Source organism: Elgaria multicarinata, chromosome 2, assembly GCF_023053635.1.
Source record: "Elgaria multicarinata webbii isolate HBS135686 ecotype San Diego chromosome 2, rElgMul1.1.pri, whole genome shotgun sequence".
Lineage (NCBI taxonomy): Eukaryota > Metazoa > Chordata > Lepidosauria > Squamata > Anguidae > Elgaria > Elgaria multicarinata.
In genome coordinates, this window is record NC_086172.1 from 118359027 (window position 1) to 118378011 (window position 18985).

The 18985-nt window shown below is 44.1% G+C and overlaps 1 protein-coding gene across 1 annotated transcript in view; it reads left to right on the plus strand.

Moving 5' to 3' along the window:
• The first annotated feature begins 959 nt into the window (after positions 1-959).
• LOC134392803 (1-aminocyclopropane-1-carboxylate synthase-like protein 1) overlaps positions 960-18985 on the plus strand; it is a 58585-nt gene continuing 40559 nt past the window's right edge. Inside the window, exons 1-2 of the mRNA XM_063117441.1 lie at positions 960-1059; positions 1210-1309. The gene's annotated coding sequence lies outside the window, so the exon portion shown is untranslated. The remainder of the gene's footprint in view (positions 1060-1209; positions 1310-18985) is intronic.

The following is an 18985-nucleotide window of genomic DNA, read 5'->3' on the forward strand; positions in this document are numbered from 1 at the left end:
CTGGCTCCATCTCTCTTGTGCCAAACTTAGTAATAAACATAACAAAGTACAGAGATGGTGTTTCCTTCAAGTTGTATCTAAAATTAGGAGCTATTTTTTGTATTTCAAGGTGGCTTTCATTCTGGCACTAAGAACCACAGGCACTCAAAATATGTCAATGCATCTTTTAAATCAGGATATTCATCAATAATAATGAGTTGAACATTAATTTTGACACCTTTTGGACTCCAGTTTGTTACTCTAATAGAAAACACTCTTGCAGTGCAATCTTATTCATGACAATTAAAAAATAAGCCCCGTTGCTTTCCATGGGACATAATCCTAGATAAGTGTGTACTGGATTGCAACCTTAGAAATATTTAAGATGGTCTTACCTTCCAACAGAACTGAGATCTGAGAAAGAGCTTTTCCTTTCTTGCTTTCCTGCTACATAGCCTCTAGGTGGTGCTGTGGTATAGTGGAATGATACAATTACACAAGTAGAAAAATGTTTTCGTTTACTTTCACAAAGAATAACCCACTTTCCCTGCTCTTTTAAAAAAAACCCTGTGAAAGTGGTCTTTAAAAACAGGACCAAAACTGGAAGATAAACAGCTGTGAGTAAGGAATGACAAGTGCACAATAAAATGCCTTATGTAGAAAAGCCTGTAGTGTCTAGCTTTTCCCTAATACTGGTTCTCCTCTGAGTCTCTTCTGCATGTTACGAACAAGCCACCCATAAGTCAACTACAAGCTTCTATGGCCTTACTGGAAGGATGTTTTGTGTATCAATCATCTGCTGCCACATTCCCACCCAAGCCTCCTCATGATGACTTTAACTGGAACGCTTGAGCTGGTTATTGATCTCTTCTCTAGATGAGTGCCCGCCTGACCCTAAACGAATGCAGATGGTGCATTTCCAATGACGAGGAAAGTTATCTCTGTTTGTGTTATGTAAACAATTGGGTATGAACTTTGCAGTGATCCGTTCAATACCCTCTTTTTCAAGCTTCTGCTAGTTTGAAAAGGAGCAGAAGATAGTCTCCTTCAGAAAGAGCAACTACAGGAAGTGTGCTAAAGGTGCTTGCAGACGAGGCTTTTATCGCACCATCATCCTGCTTCATTCACAGAATTTTATGGGGGGGAGTCCAGACATTGTTGACTTCCACTCGCGACCCTCCCATGTTTTCTGACTGCATGTTTTCTTTTCTTTTTACCAAAACAACCCAGATCCATTAAGGAGAAAGAGGTGAATTTGCTGCACAATGCCTCCGAACTGGTAGCACTAGGAGCCTTCTGACTGGAAACACGATTTCAACAAACGGGGAAGGTAAGAACTGAGTAATCATGAACTGAACAATTTCATTCTTATATTATAAATTACAAATATGGGTGTGCAATGGCATTTAAAGTAAATTCTGCTAAAGTGAAAGAAGAGAGCGAGAGCCTTATAACTGGGACAGGCAAGAGTGACAAGAAAGGCATTATTCTTTATTCCCAAAGGACACCCTGCATCTCAGTAGAAATCCACTTCTTTTTTCTCACCCCTAATCAGATATATAATCTGAGCCCAAATAAATGATCTGATTAGGGCCAAAACAGACATTATTTTAATGTTTAGCAGCATGTTTGAAAACCTTATTTTACTCTAGAACAGGCACAGGGCCCCTGAACCAGATCACTATCGTAGCACGGTGGGTATCTGGTCAGTCTAGTATAGCTCCTGCAGCTTTAGCAATTGTGATGAAGAGGGAATTTCACCAGGTGCTGCATGCATACAAATGACACCTGCTGAAATTACCTTTTCTACACAACTGTTACAGGAGCCCTGTCTTCCTTTCCAGTGTAAAAAAAAAAAAAAAAATGAACAGAAGACATAGCTGCTAGACACACATTGAAAGTAATGTCTGTTTTGGCCCTTAGTAACCAGGGGCTTGTCTATATGGCTTGATTACCCTGACCTAAATCTACATATTTGTATTTTAGGTTACATGACCCAGCCGTCCCTTCACCTTAGCACTGGGTTTTAACCGCGATAATGCACATATTCACATTCACAATTTACCACGACTTTTGGATCATGTCTGAGTTTGCACTGCGTTTTGGCTATGTGTCTTTGGGGAGTTAAATTGGATTTTGACATGTGGGTGGAGCTTTGAGGGTAGGACAATGTGATTGGCCAATTTCCCAATTTTGCACCAATTGGCTGCCTCTTCAACGGCTTCTCTGGTCAAAGTCTTTCTCTTTCTCTCACCCTTTTCCCTTTTATTCTCCACGCTTTCTTCCTTTTTCTTCCCCCTTTCTTCAGAGCCTTTGAGCTTCCCAATACTCTCCAAATACACACATCCCCCCTAAAAATAAAATAATAAAAAATATATATATGTAAAAATCCTGTGGGCTCGAGAGCTGCTGGGCTGACCCACCTGGTGGAATAAAAATCGCATCAAGGATGAGTTCCCCTGGCCTCCTCCTCAATCTGCCTGAGGCTTATCTATGGGAGCTTCCCCTCCTGACTGAGGGCTTTCAAGTGAAGGCGGTGTGCCCCATGCTGGCCGGGCCGATGGTCTCTTGCATTTCTGTACTGCCAAATATGCAAAGCTCTCTGGGTGGTTCACAAAAACAAAGAGGGGGGAAACGGGCAGCCAGACGAAGGAGATGTGTTCTGCTGTCTCGTTCCTTTCCCTCTGCTGCCTCGTTCCTCCCTCCCCCACCCCCCGCTCCCGGTTTGTTTGTCCCCATCTACATATGAATCTGTGGAGCTCCGCATATAAAATTTATAGCTCCTCTCGTCTCTCCTCTGTAGTTTTGTATATGGGATAATGCGCATGTGCGCATTTATAACTCACAAATTCAGGAAATAAATCGCTGCTGCTGCTGCAGTGTGACGCTCTTTACCTACATTTGAATCAATGAAATGAGGAGCAATCCCGTTGTCATATAGGCAGGGGCCAGGAGAGAGTTTCATCATCCCAGTGTAGCTTGGTTATTTTGTACCATCCTGAGAAGTGCTAACGAGGAAGGATACTATGTGGTTTCAAAATGGTCTCTTGGCTCAACTGAATTTTGTGGAACTTGCTTCAGCATAATGGCAATAGTTCAATGAAAGAGTTCTGCTTGCAAAATCCATGCTTCCCCACTGGTAGCTTTTCGAAGCCCTGCCTATTGGCAGTACCCTACCTACCCAACAACCAGCTTCCTGTATTTTTCCATGGTGGGGCAGTGCTGGAAGGAAGCCAAGGCTGCCCATACTCCACCATCCATGCTACTTAAGACACATAGGAGTGACCTTGTCCATCTTGCACTTGAACACAGTTCAGGAGTTAAACACAATAGGAACTGAACTTTTCAACCCTGCTCTGCTTACTAGGAACTAGAAGTAATAATAAAAAAATACATACCTTTCTATTGCCAAGGATTTTGCTTTAGCTTTCGCATTGTAAGGAGGCTTGTACCATATCAGCTAAAACCTTGGATAGAATTGAGCTAAAAGAAAACCATTGATGGTTATTTTCTTATAGGAACAGTTGTTGGGTGGCACAAGGCACAGTTGGTTTTGTATGACAGCTACAATCTTTGCTTCCTGGCTTTACTAGGAAATTTTGTGATGCTGTGCAGTTTGCAGTAGTCAAATGTAAGCCCTCTTCAATCTGTGTAGGAAGTCAAAATAAAACTGTGGGTATTGTTATGGCATATCCTCAGTTAAATATTCCCTTCTGTTCTGGTTGTCCCATCTTTTAAAGTGTTATAGGAAAAGCAGAGAAAGTACAATAAAAGGTAATTAAATCAGTCAGCAGAATGAATTGTTTTCTTTGTGAAGAAAGGCTTAAATAGAAAGATCTTTCACCATACGTGGTGTGTGTGTGTGTGTGTGTGTGTGTGTGTGTGTGTGTGTTTAATAACTGACTAGAGTCCCGGTAAGGTTTTTAATAAAGTAATGTGTGGAAAGAATGAATATGGAAAAATTATTCATCCTTGAAATATAAGAACTTGGGGTCATCCAATAAAACTGAAAGGAGCAGCTTTAAGGCAATAAAGAGAGGAAGTACTTGAGGTAGGCAACACATAATGAATCTGTATAGTTCATTTTCTTGAAATGTTGTGATGGCCACTTAAGCATAAATGGCTTTAAAACAGATTGTCAGGAATTCTGTGTCCATTTATTTATTTATTGCATTTTTATACCACCCAATAGCCGAAGCTCTTGTGGCAGTTCACAAAAATTAATTTGGATGGCCGCTGCCAGAGATCTACTGCTGAGCTAGATGGACCATTAGTCTGACACAATATGGAGTTTCTGATGTCCTTAAATGAGTGGTTGCACCACTTCCTGGGTTGTGTCCAGGTGGCACAGCTGGGATGTCCAATAAACACCCTTTAATAATCAGGCAGGCAGTAGTGTAGACCAACCCTGATTCTATAGGTGCCTTTATTGCTGGCACCAAGTCCACCTCAAGTGCCAACATTGGATCAAGGGGTACCCCTGAGATACATACCTGCTCTTTAAAGGGGAGTGCAACCCCATTTGGAACAACTTGTACACTAATTTTCCAGACCTGAGGATCATCTACCCACAGTTTTGTCAGGATTCAACTTCAGTTTATCAGCCTTCATCCAGCCCATTACTGAATCGAGAGACTGGCTCAGCACCTGTACAGCCTCACCTGACGCAAATGAAAGAGAGAAACAGAGATGGGGGTGTAGAGATGGGGGTGTGTGATCAGCATATTGATCACCCACTACTACTTTCTGAAGCTAATCCTGCAGGTAGGAGCAGGAGCGCCGTATCTCCCTGGTCCAACCTACACAGCCGATTTAATGAGGGAGAGGACATCAGGGTTGTTTGTGGCAGATGATGCTGTTGCCAATCCGCAGCCACCCCACAGTTTCCCTCTGTAAAAGGCGCATTTTTTGGAAAGTCATTTTAGTGTGTTGTTTTTCTTAGATGCAGCTCCGGAGTGGTTCTGCTCCAGTGTGCCCCCCCTCCCCGCATTATATCCTGGGCCTGCCTATTTCTGTGACTTGGCTGTGATCTGCAAGTGGGGCCGCCCCCTCCCCACAATTCCCACTTTCTGGACACAGGCTTCTTCCTACTTAGCACTACTTTATATTCACAAGCATTTACCCATTAAGAATCTGTAGCATCTTTTTCCCATTGAGAAAACCAGCACTATGCCATTTCAAGCCTTCAGAATAGGCTTGAGACTTCCTGCTTCCTCAGAATAGCACCTTTTTCTCCATTGAGAAAATCGAAGCTGCGCTGTTCGCCACCACCACCGGTAGGGCTGATTTCCCATTCACAACATGCAGCTCCCTTCAATCTGTCAGGATACTGACTCCTGGGCCAGTTCTACACCAAGCAGGATGTAACACTTTGAAAACGGTTTGAAAACGATATATGGAGTGTGTCCTGGGCCCCAACAGTTGTCAATACCATTATAAACCACTTTAAAGCAGTAGTGTAGATCCTACCTTGGTCAGCTGAAAAGCAGATTAGGGAATAGGGATTCAACTTGTGCTGAATGGGGTTACACACACCCTGAAGACACAGGTCTGCAGCTTCTAGAATCAGCCCTGAGCCTGGATGCCCAAGTTTCAGCAGCAGCCAGGAGTGCATTTGCACAGTTAAAGGTAGTGCCTCAGCTGCGCCCACTCCTAGAGATGTCGGACCTGGCCACAGTGACACATGCTTTAGTTACATCCCGATTGGATTACTGTAACACGCTCTACGTGGGGCTGCCTTTAAAGAGTGTTCGGAACTTCAGCTGGTTCAAAGAGCTGCAGCCAGATTGCTGACCGGGGCTGGTTACAGGGAGCACACAACTCCCCTGTTAAAACAGCTCCACTGGCTTCCAGTCTGTTTCCGGGCACAATTCAAAGTGCTGGTTATGGCCCATAAAGCCCTATATGGCTTGGGTCCAGGTTATCTGAAACACTGTATTTTCCCTTATGAGCCTGTCTATGCTTTAAGATCTTCAGAGGAAGCCCTTCTCTCAGTCTCACCACCATCACAGGAACGCCTGGTGGGAAGGCAGGAGATCTCATGAGGTTTTGGATACAGAAATGAACAGTTATGGAGGATGGAGAAAACATGTATTTGGCCATGGGTGGAAGACGGGCTGAAGTTTTGCGTTGTGAAGTCCCATCATCTTTTGTTCCTTGGAAAAGTTATCAGGTCATCTTGATAGTGCATTACAGACTGCAGTTCTTCTGATTTTACAGTGTTTACATATAATATAGTCATGGTGACTGCATCACTGAAGGGATTTTTCAGGGATTTTTTTTTAATATCCATCACGAAAAGATAGTGTTGTTGACTGTTGTTGCACCATGTCCCAACTTTGACTTTTCCAGTTTTGATTTCTCTCTTGCTGGAATTCTAACTCCAACACTTCTAAAAATTTCTCAAAATAAGACAATTCTTCTCTAAAACACATTGCTAGGGCATTCTTTTTTTCTTTTTTTAATATTTGTTTATTGAATTTTACATTTATAACAAAAAGATGTAACATCCAATCACATTAAACGTAACACAATAATCAAACACGGGATATCCTTAATACACCTGATCAGCGTCGAATCAAATTACTCAAGTGACACAGTGGACTGATTGTAACTGTATATATTCAGAGCTAGTGGAAAATATATCAAAACAATTCCCCTCTCCGAACTCTTATCCTAGCAGATCTTTCATTCTAGCCTGCTGCAGTGGTTGAACTACTTGTGTTTTAGGACATAATAACAGTCTTCTGTAAGAAGGCAGACCGAAAGAGAGAGAGAGAGAGAGAGAGAGAGAGAAGCAAATTCAGAGTCCAGCTATCATAAATACTGCAGTGCAGCTGAAGCAAAATGTTATGTCAGCTAAAGTAAGTTTTCTGCCCATTTCCTCCCAACTCTTCCTTGGGCTCTCCTACAGGCTTGAAGTGATGGAACTGTCAAACACAGGAATTTTGTCAGCTTTGGTTCAGTATGCCATTCACAATGCTCAAGGCTTCTTGGGAGACTGCCATGATGGAGTAGGAGGAAAAAGCAAAATTTAGAATGGGAAAAAGAAAAGAAATGGGAGCCCTGCAAGAAAGGGGCATGTTTAGCCTGCAGAAGAGAAGATTGAGGGGAGACATGATAGCACTCTTCAAATACTTAAAAGGTTGTCACACAGAGGAGGGCCAGGATCTCTTCTCGATTCTCCCAGAGTGCAGGACACGGAATAACGGGCTCAAGTTAAAGGAAGCCAGATTCCGGCTGGACATCAGGAAAAACTTCCTGACTGTTAGAGCAGTGCGACAGTGGAATCAGCTACCTAGGGAGGTTGTGGGCTCTCCCACACTAGAGGCATTCAAGAGGCAGCTGGACAACCATCTGTCAGGGATGCTTTAGGGTGGATTCCTGCATTGAGCAGGGGGTTGGACTCGATGGCCTTGTAGGCCCCTTCCAACTCTGCTATTCTATGATTCTATGAATCAGTAAGAGATGAACCACCCCAATGGAAATTGTAATTTGCACATCATGTTACGGGTTCCTCTGTCTTGAAGTGCACTGTACCGAAGTGCACTTCGGTATTGAAGTGCACTGATAATTGTTGGGACACAATCCAGATTCCATATACTGCTTTCATAGTGTTATTTTCGGCTTTTTATTCCACATTCATAATAATTTGACACAAGGTGTAGATCTGGCCTAGGACAAGAATTCTCCATTATTCTGAGATCTTGTTGTGCATTCTTATAGTTTGTATGCAGTGTTGTGCAAGCACATCAACAATGGGCATCTTGGGAAATGCAGCATGTATCATGTTATGCATCCTGACATCATACAATACTTTACATTCTCCTCTTGATTGGCTGTTTTCCATCCTCCTCCTTGGATTTCCTTTCCAGGACTCCCCATAACGCTACCCACCAGCACCTAGGTTTAAAATAAACTTTTACTTACCAAACAAGAAAAAAAGAATCTGTCCAATAACATTGAACTAGGGGTAGATAGCAATGCATGTGGCTGTTGAATGTGATTGATTTGTTGAAGGATTTCAAATCCAAAATTTACACCAATTGGTTTGGAAAACACGAACGGATTAAGTAACATCATTCCGTCAGCATGAGTAAGAGGGCAGGGTAGGCTCTGAACCTCTAATCCCTCCCCAATATTTCACTTCTCTTGCAATATTGCTACTATGCTGCAGCTGCAGACCAGGAGGAAGGAACTCCTGACCAGGACCTTCATTCATACCCTCAAAGTAGGGGTGGAGGAAAGGAAAGGAAAACTCCTCAGGTCAGGTCCAAGCTTGAATAGTTGTTTTAAATGGATATTGGATTTTTTTATACTTTTGGTGGTTTTAAATTTTGTATATCTGTTTTTAACGTTCATTGTTTTAAACTTTTGTAAAATGCCAGAGAGCTTTGGCTATGGGGCGGTATATAAATGTAATAAATAAATAAATAAATAATAAATAAGCTTGAGCCAGCCAATCACAGATGACCCTTTCTTTCCAAAGGAGGGGTCATAGCTGGGAGATCATGAGTGGCACCTCCCAGAGGAGAAAGCAACAGTGGAGTTAGAGGAGGGCCCACCTGGGCATGAGCCCCAAATCTTCTGAGCTGTGTCCCAGATCTTTAGAGCTGCCTTAATACAAGACTGCTTATTCCCTCTGAACTCAGTAAACTTGCAGATACTAGGAGCCTTTAGGAGTCACTCCCTTAGCAGACCGGTAGGGAGTGAAGTATGAAGGCAACCTTTTGAGGTAGGTTAGGCTGAGAATTTGTGATTGGCCCAAAGACACCCAGTGAGCTTCATGGTTGAGTGAGGACTAGAAACCAGATCTCCCAGATCCCAGTCCAACACTATAACCACTACATGGTAGTGGCTGTTTTGAGCCTGGGCAGACTGAAGTCAAGTTCAGAAGGGTTCTTAAAAGGCCACTGGCTTCCCTTTTTCAACACTGTTTCCCCCGCCCTCGCCTGAACTACTATCCTCCTCAACATGTGCACACCCAATGCTCTTAACAATCAGAAAAATGAAGCTAGCACAAGGGACAGAGAGCCAGCAAGGACTATCCCCAATTCTGGGCTTTCTACTTTCCATTCTACTTGTGCTGCCAATACAATGGGTGAAGCACGATCTTCTGATTACCCCTGTGAAAGGCTGGTGCTGGAGATCCTTGGACCAACCATAGGCTTTTGAAGACAGCCCCTGTAGCTGCCCTGTTAACAGTACTTCCATCTGCAGCAATTATAGCAACTGATGATAATGCTTAACTCCATGCCATGAAAAGCTTCACTTGTTGGTTTCTGCATCTGTGTTAGGGGCCCAGGGGAACAGCGGGTCTTGTTCACTTGCCTATTTGTTTTGGCTAGTTGGCAGTCCTAACCAGCTAGCTCAGAGGACTTGTCTGCAGCCAATATTTGTGTTGTACCCCACCTTGATCTAGAGGGGCGGGTAACAAAATTATTATTATTAATATTAATAATAATTATTATTATTTATTAGCCCCAATCCAGAGGATCAATTCTCATCCCAATCAGTTGTCAGTAATCAATTGTCTGGAATCAGTTGGAGTCCTGATCCTGTCATGCCCCTGTTTGAGGAGTCCTTCTCAGAGGAGGAGCTAGAGGCCCCAGAAGCCCGGGTGCCCCAGAAGCCAAAGCCCTAGACCAAGAGCCACCATCAAACCCTCAGGAGCCTGAGCCCTTGAGGGAGGTGGTTGCAGGGCCATCCCTGACAGCAGAAAGGGACTCTGACTCTAAGGCAGAGGCTGAGCAGCCCCCCGACTCCCGGGAGCATCGTTGCCTCAAGTGACAGGCTAGTAAGGCTAGTAGGGCTCCCATGCGACAGAGTGCTCGCCTGCAGAAAAGAGCAGAAAGTGGCTCCTCAGGAGTAAGGCTCTGAAAGGAGAGCGCTGATGACTGCAGCGGAGTTCTGGGTGAGCTTAAAAACTTGCATCAGAAATCAGCCAGCCTTGGAACAGCTTTGGTCCATCCTGCCTTGTACCTTGTCTCCTGCACTGTGCCTCTGCTTGATGCCCCATTTCCTGACCTTCTGGACTAACTAACGCCTCTGGACTGTGTAATGTACCGACTGCTTTATCGTGTTTTGACCTCTTGCCTGTTTTGTGAGCACTCCTGTTATTGCCTGATCCTCCTGCCTGCCTGCCAGTGCTCTGACCCCTGCTTGGATTTTAAGCACCTCTGTTGTAACCTCAACTGCATCTAGAGCCTGCTGCAGCCAGAGCAGGACAGATCCAGGAGAAGTCACAACTACCTTGTCCCATTGATTTCAAAGCACGTGCACTGGCCAAGTGTTGTCTTTGGCTAAGAGAAGTCTGCAGTCTTGAAAGGTGGCTAAGAAATACATTAAATAAAATAGAATATAGAAATAAAGTGTTCTCATTGGGGGAAGGTTCTCCAAGAGCTGTTGCAGTGGCCATTTAATGGTGGTCCCTTAGGTGCATCAGAACTACAGTTGGATCTTCCAGTAGTCAGTAAATCGTATATATCACCAAATTGCCAAAGGAAGGTGCAAATTCTGCTGTAGTTAGTAGCAACTTGCTAATGCAAATGCACCCAATGGACAGACATAGAAAGTCCTCTCCCAGTACTCAGGCCAGATCTGCCCTCTGAGATATTTAAGCTGCAAGCCCAAACAAGGAATTCTCTATAGACTTGGCTGCGATTCCAAACATTCCCTGATGTGTATATCCAAAAACGTTGTCTTATTTTGAATCAAGTTAAAATGAGAAAATTTTGGTATTCTTGGAGACTCAATAGTGCCTGGTGTGACTGTGAAATCTGGGCATATCACTGTTTCTACAAATTACCTTTCTGTTGCTCTTGCTATGCTGGTATACCACGCTGTCACGGCACTAGCAGGAATGACAGCCAGTGTAACTGGAAGCTGGCACTGGCCGGCACAACCAGAAATTATCTGAAACTACTGCTTTCAGGATGGGAAGTCAGCGGAGCTTGTGGAAGGGAACTCTGCTAATGGTGCAAACCTATCTAATCGAGATAGGCAACAGCCTCTGAAGTCAGAGGCTGCTGTGTACCCAATGCAGGGCAGCCAGAGCATGGAGGTGATCCTTGCCTCTGTGCTTTGGCCACCCTGCATTTTTGCTAGAGGGAAGGAGGCTGGGGCATGCATAGGAAGCTGTATAATGCAGTTTCCCTAGTCTCGGCACCACCCCTAGGACTGCCCCCTTTCCCGTCTCGGACTCCATTTCCGAATACAGAGAGAACCACAACGGCGATGAGGGGGAGGGGCGGAGAGCGCGGTTTCTGGGTTCTCAGGTTAGAGCCTTGTTTCCAACCTCAGATCCCAGAAACCAATCAATCCTATGTTCCCACAGACATTGTCTAGGGTTGCTCCCTAAATTGTCCTGCTCTGGAAGCGGTCATTTTGGCTAGTTTCATGCATTACATTAGTGCAATGGGTTTAGTGCTGGCAAATTGCCTGAATTGGATACTGCTCTAGGCTACCAATTTTTTTTTACTGGCCCTGCAGTTGTGTCTTTAACAGCAGCCTGAAAGGTAAAAATCAGGCAGGTGAAGCTTTTCCCCACCATGCCCAAAGTTCACCTGATGAATTGTCGCTGTTAAGGACACATAAGCAATAATAATAATAATAATAATGATGTAATAAAAGGGTTCGACCAGTCAATCAATCAAATTTATTACGGTCATAGACCAGCAGAAATAAAAGGGTTTACAATCTTACCTTTGGCCAATCTGGTAACTTCACTGTAACTGTCTCTGTAAATTTTGGAATGGGATGTGCAAACATTTCTTATCCAAAAGTACTTATTTAAAATGCAGTATCTTGCATTTAAATAAATAATTAGGAAGGTTTGACAACTGGTCCATCTATAGAGAGCATCCTTTCAGATTAGTTCTAAAGGGTTGTTAATGGGTAAGATGTAAGGCCTGAAGGAACTGGAGCTGCTCAAACAACTAAACATGTTTTGCCAGAAGACTTGCTGGCAATTCTTTCAAAGAAAACAGAGCATGCTCTGAAATCAATTAGCAAACATGCTTGTGAGGGGAGCTTTAAAAAAAAGAATACAGAAGGCATGTGCTTCTGTTTGTGGAAGACCATCCTAAAAAAGGATACTATAGAGTTGGAAAAGGCAACCAAACTGATCAATAGGCTCAAGCTACTTCCATATGAGGAAAAGTTACAATGTTTGGAACAATATTTGGAACTGCTGAATTTAGAGCGTCATCACATGGGGGGAAATTGTGTTTCCTGACCATCACTTCTCCATCTCCACTTTTGTCCCTTATTACTTCCTCTTTAGGGGCTGTTTTTATTGCACTGTTTTCCTGGCACACAGGAGAACGGATTAAAAGAGGTCTAGTTTGTGATGGAAAAATGAGTGGAAGGAGCAGGAGGTGCGTAGGAGGCGGATGCCCACAATGGTTGATATTAAAGGGCCATTTCTCTTTCCCAGAATTCACTGCTTGCTTGATGTGAAATTCTCTAGCTATTTTTTTTACAAATGTTTAAACAGTTTTTAATGGGTAATTCTGCTTTTTAAAATTTATTTTCAGTTTATATATCTGAATTGATGAGTTGGTTGGTTCCTCATTTGTATGCACTTCAAATAACTTAACAAAGTAGTGACCTGCTTTTTTAAAAAAAAAACCACAAGGATAATTCTGTACAAAAAACAAACAAATGAACACCCAAACAAAACAACAAAAACAATAACATCTGTTTCCCAAAATGGTTTCCTGACTAGTAATCTTTAGTAATCTTCTAATCCCATAAACAATTCTGAAATGTGTTTGTTATTAACATGCAATAATAGTGATAGAATGTTTGTGACACAAATGTTTATTCTGGTCAATACAAAGCTTTACATTTTATTTATTTATTTATTTATTTATTTATTACATTTTTATACCGCCCAATAGCCGAAGCTCTCTGGGCGGTTCACAAAAATTAAAACCATAATAAAACAACCAATATGTTAAAAGCACAATTACAAAATACAGTATAAAAAGCACAACTAGGATAAAACCACGTAGCAAAATTGATATAAGATTAAAATAGAGTTAGAACAGTAAAATTTAAATTTAAGTTAAAATTAAGTGTTAAAATACTGAAAAAGGTCTTCAGCTGGTGACGAAAGCAGTACAGTGTAGGCACCAGGCGGACCTCTCTGGGGAGCTCATTCCACAACTGGGGTGCCACAGCAGAGAAAGCCCTCCTTCTAGTAGCCACCTGCCTCACTTCCTTTAGCAGGGGCTCACGAAGGGCCCCTGTAGATGATCTTAAGGTCCAGGCAGGTATGTATGGGAGGAGGCGTTCCTTCAAATAACCTGGCCCCAAACCGTTTAGGGCTTTAAATGTCAATACCAGCACTTTGAATCAGGCCCGGACCTGGACTGGCAGCCAATGAAGTTGTAAAAGGACTGGCGTAAAGGGAACTCGCCGGCCAGTCCCTGTTAGTAAACAGCTGCCCTGTTTTGTACCAGCTGAAGCTTCCGGACCATTTTCAAAGGCAGCCCCACGTATAACATGGAATTACCAGCTGATTAGACAAAAACTGGCTTAATTCTCGTACGCAAAGGTTCTCTGAAGCCATATGGCAAAGGGAAAGAAGACAGAAAGACTACATGGAATTAGAATCAGCAATGCCATTCTAACAGTCCTCTTTTGAATGAATGATGTATGTTTTTGAAATTCAAAAACTTGATAAATTTTAGAGCCATTTCACACATGACATGGTAACAAACCCAACTTTGCCACTGAGTGTAGAACTGCATGTCATGCATAGATCTGTTTCTTTATTTGTGAGCTCTTCCTCAGTGAAGTCACTGAGACATCCAATGTGAGGGAAGAACAGCATATTAATCCTTTATCCTCACACAGTTTGTCTGCTAATTCCCCCCTCCCCCGGCTGCTTTCACCTCCCACTAGGAAAAGATACAGGTGTCCTTTGAAAATTCGAGACATCAATGGACCATGGAGACTTGAATAAAAATTAAAAAGCAGACCGTGCAAGAATGAAGTTAGCCTACTACACTAAAGTTCTGGTGATATGCCAACAAATTTCAAGAAGTCTTTGCTTATTTTCTGAAAGAGAGAGAGAGAGGCTTTAGCTAGAACTAAGGATTATCCAATCCAAGGCAAATGGAGGGGTCGTCCCTGCCTGCTCCTGGGATCCCCTGTGTGTCATTTGGATGCACAGGGATGATCCCAGGATATAGGCCTGGTCTAGCCATGGCCAGAGAGAGAGAGACAGACAGACAGACAGACAGACAGACAGACAGACAGACAGACCGACCGACCTTTGGATGCAAATAATCTCCCATAGCTTTTCAGATCCGCAGATAGTATTTTGTGGGGGAAATTAAAACACAGCAGCTCAGCATATACATTTTCTACAACCACCCACCCCTTGTTTCTTTTGTGGAATTTGTGAAATAAGTTTGTTTTTATTGAAATGTTCTTTACTGGGGGGCAGGGGGGAAACATCCAGTACTACAATAACAAACCCAGCACTGAGATCCAAATGCTTAACTCTTGACTGAAATCCCTATCCTGCCAAGATCTTTTGGCTTGAAAATGTACTTCGTGCTCCCAGCTAAACAGTCTGGTACGTTCCACCTGGTGAAGTCCCATTGAAACTCCAAATTAGGTTGCAAGTTCAGTATGCCTTTGGCTCATCTTCCAGAATATGGGGATTTAGTGCCATCTATTGGCAAATTCCTTTCACAACAGGCCCTGGTCACACAAAGCTTTATCACACCAGTGTTATACTGTACAATCACTGAGAATTGCATGCAAAGGAATCAGAAGTTTTCCACCTTATAATCTGCTTTGATTGTGAAGTACTCCCATGCATCCTGCCTTAATTGTGCAATAAAGCAAAAAGATTTGCCATATTTAGCCCCTACATTTTGAGCGTATCTTCCAAGCCTCCGCTGGGGTGCAGGAGCAGGATTTTAAAGAAATGCTTTCATCTGCGTAAGCTTTAAAGATAAAGACACCAAAATTGGCACAGTAATAGATATTAGGGAGAGCTTTAAGCATACCAAATTTGAATTGAATTGGGTCATCTGTTCATTTTTAATGATTTTTTACATTTCCCCCCTTAAACTCACTTCCTGGTATGCAAAGGATCGCTGTCGCCCAGTAGCAAAAACAACAAGAACCGCGAAAGCTTAGCACTACGGGGATAATCCGAGGGAAGCAGGTACATGAGATGAAGTTTACAACTAAGAGCTTCATCCCACATACCTGTTTCCCTTGAATTATCCTGATTGCGTAAAATTGTTGTTGCTGTTGTTAGCTAAATCACACCCTGGGCGGTGGCGCTCCTGAGATCCTTTCCATACCAGGAAAATGGTTTAAGGGGGGAGGGAATGTAAAAAATCATTAAAAAATCAACGGATGACCCAATACAATTCAAATTTGGTATGCTGAAAGCCCTCCTTAATATCTATTACTGTGCTGATTTTGAAGTCTTTAGCTTTAAAACTTACGCAGATGTAAGCTTTTGTTTAATTTGCAGTTTAAAAATATCAAATCCTCCTCCTGCGCCCCCAGGAGAGAACAACAAAAGATTCGTTCTTAAAGATTTGTTCTCAGCCCAGAACCATGGAAAAAGCGGGCCCAAAGGGGAGGGCTCTATCCTGGAGCAAGGGAGGGATCATCCCTCCCTGATCTCGGGATCCCCTGTACGTCATATGGACGCACAGGGACTATCCCGGGGTTCACCCCATGATAAAGCCTGGTTTAGCTAAGGCCTGAGTAACCCTTGCAGGTCTATAAGAAAACTTCCAAAATCCCGTCAGGCAATACCTTTATTAGGACCAACTTTAATTTTTGTATATTGTTTCTTAGTGTTTTATGTAAACCGCCCAGAGAGCTTCTGCTATGGGGCGATATACAAATGCAATAAATAAATAAATAAATAAATAAAATGATGGGCAAGCTTTCGAGATCTGCAGATTTCATCAGGCAACATGTTACAAAAAGCAGAGGAGGGGGAAGGCTGACTAGATGTTGAAGTCATGAAGTCTGTATGGTCAGCGTCTTAACAGGGAGATGAGGAAGAAGCACAGAATTAAATGGATTAGGCTCTGCAAGGTGACAGGCACATTTCAGATCATTTGGACTTTTGGGACAAATAAATACAACACAGCTGCCTTCAATCTGGCACCCTCTGGATTAGATGTTTTGGACCACAACTCCCATAATCCCTGACACTGGACATGCTGGCTGGGGCTGATGTGAGTTGTTAGACAAAACATCTGGATAACACCAAGTTGCTTACCCCTTAGACTTTGGTTCCAAGTAAATATATTATGCTGAAGTACTTGCTTTGTGGAGTTTAAGGGAGGTAGTGCTGAAGTGTTATCTATCTAAAGATATCAGCCATTGGTGCCCTTCAGATATTTTGAACTACAACTCTCATCATTCCTGACCATTCCCTGTGCCGTCTGCAGCTGACATCTAAGGGTCCAAAACATCTAGAGGGCACCAAGTTGGGAATGGCTGATATTATTATTATTATTATTTATTTATTTATTTATATAGCACCATCAATGTACATGGTGCTGTACAGAGTAAAACAATAAATAGCAAGACTCTGCCGCATAGGCTTACAATCTAATAAAATCATAGTAAAACAATAAGGAGGGGAAGAGAATGCCAACAGGCACAGGGTAGGGTAAGCAGGCACAGGGTAGGGTAAAACTAACAGTATAATATCTTTATTTCATATTCCAGCACTACCTTTCACCTAGTGGTGAAGGAGCTGGATGGAGGAAGACAGAGAGCTTGTCTCCCTCTGCAAAAGCACCTCGTCCAGGCAGAGGTTTATCATATCACCTATACAAATACAATGGCTAAAGTGTCGGACTGGGAGTCAGGAGATCCGGGTTCTAGTCCCCAGTCGGCCATGGAAACCCACTGGGTGACTTTGGGCCAGTCACAGACTCTCAGCCCAGCCTACCTCATAGGGTTGTTGTTGTGAGGATAAACGGAGAGGAGGAGGGTTATGTATGCTGCCTTGGGTTCCTCGGAGGAAAAAAGGTAGGATATAAATGCAATAAATAAATAAAAAATAAGTTGGTGAGGTAGCCATTGATTAATAATAATAATAATAATAGAAGAGCATGGTAGTCTGAAGAATCTTGTTTCAGGAAAACCGTTTAGCATTTTGAAAAGTAGTTGAATAAAGATTGTTCCTTGCAGGCTTTCTGCTTTTTCTTCTGTAAAATAATCCCATATGGCCCCATACTATCTTTCTGCCTCATTATTATATTACCTGTGGCAAATTCTGACTGTTTTTCAATTATTAATAATTGTTTTCAGCAGGGGGCTGGACTAGGTAATCTCCAAGTCCAGTTGTTGTTTATAATTTATATTTTTGTCTGCAACTTCAGTACTTCCCTGAAAGAAAAGCAGGATTCTGTTTAAATAAATAAATCTGCCAGAATTGGCCTTCTATCCCCCACCATAGCTAAGTTGGATATTGTGAGTGCCCACGTTTTTGAACCAGACACGGAACTGTGCTACGCTTGAATGTTACTAATATGGGATAGAATGCAGAAGAGAAACAGGATCTGGTAACCTATACTCGCTCAACTGGGAGTAAACTCCCATTGAACTCAATGGGATTTTTTTTCTGAGCAGACATGCCTAGAATTGCCCTGTGTGCTTCTCAGTTGCGTACAAAAGTCACATTTTCACATCCTTTTAAGATAAAGCCCACTTCAAGCCTGCAGAACTGCTGATGGGGCGCAGATTCGACAGCCTTCAAGCCCTGCGTGCAGTTTCGCCACGTGTCAAGGACTTCCCCGTCGGAAAACGCCCAGCTTTTCCCCCGCCGAATCTCGTCGGCTTTTGCTCTGTCGCCTCTTCCGGGCAGCGATAGAAGAGCCGAAGGGGGCGGGCCGAGCCGCCTGCGGAGGCGGAGCCTTCCCAGGCCCCACCCCTTCGCCTTCGTACGGCTCCGCTTCGTTTCGCCCAGTCCAGCCCAGCTCGGCCGGGGTTGCGGAACGTTCTGAGTGACACGGACCAAAGTTATCCCGGAATAAAGGGAGCACGCATGTGCCGTCACACCGGATGTGAATGGGCTCCTTTTGCTCCCTGCCTCCGTCACTCGCTTTGTGAAAAGGTAGCAACCGTGCCGAGCCGTGCTAAACCGGTCCAGTCTGCGCTGCGGCCTCTGCAGCAAGAGAAACGAGCCCGAGATTCGCCCCCCTCACCCCGCGCCCTAGATACGCGCCCTACTGAGTACAGCGCTAGGTTTTAGTTGCACCAATAAACTGAACCGGGTCGAACCCGTTCCAAACCCGTTTCCTCCGCGGATGTAAACACGACCTGCCTTGCGTGTTCACTGCAGCCCATTACTCCTCTCCTCGTTTTTGCATTTTTGCCATACTTGGGGTGGCCGAGGGTGGCCGTGGAGGGGCGGAGGCGGGACGGGGGGCGGGAGAGAGAGTTGCAAACCCGGGAGGAAAGCATGGATTTCCGAGGGAAGAAGTACGAGCGGGGCAGTAACTGGTCCGACCCGGAGGTGGTGGAGCTCTTGCACCTTTGGGCCGACGAGTCGGTGCAGGCGGAGCTGGAGAGCTGCCTGCGCAACCAGCACGTCTTCAACCGGATCGCCGAGGTGCTGCGCGAGAAGGGCATCCACCGCACGGGCGACCAGTGCCGGGAGAAGATCAAGAAGATGAAGCTGGAGTACCGGCGCATCAAGGACAACAACAAGGCCCCCCGCGGCGGCAGGACGTGGAAGTTCTACGAGGTGATGGATCGGGTCCTGGCCAGCCGCCCGTCGCTCGCCTACAACTCCGCCGGCAACAGCGGCGGCGTGATGGCCCAGGCGGTGCTCCCGGGCACCATGGTGGAGACCTACCATCACCACTTGGGCGCCTCTTCGGCTCTGGCCTTTGCGCACTCTCAGCCCCCGGAGCTGATGGAGATCAAATGCGAGGAGGTGGATTCCGAGGATCAGGGCTTGTCGCCCGAGCCCCCGCCTTCTCTCACTTACCAGCCG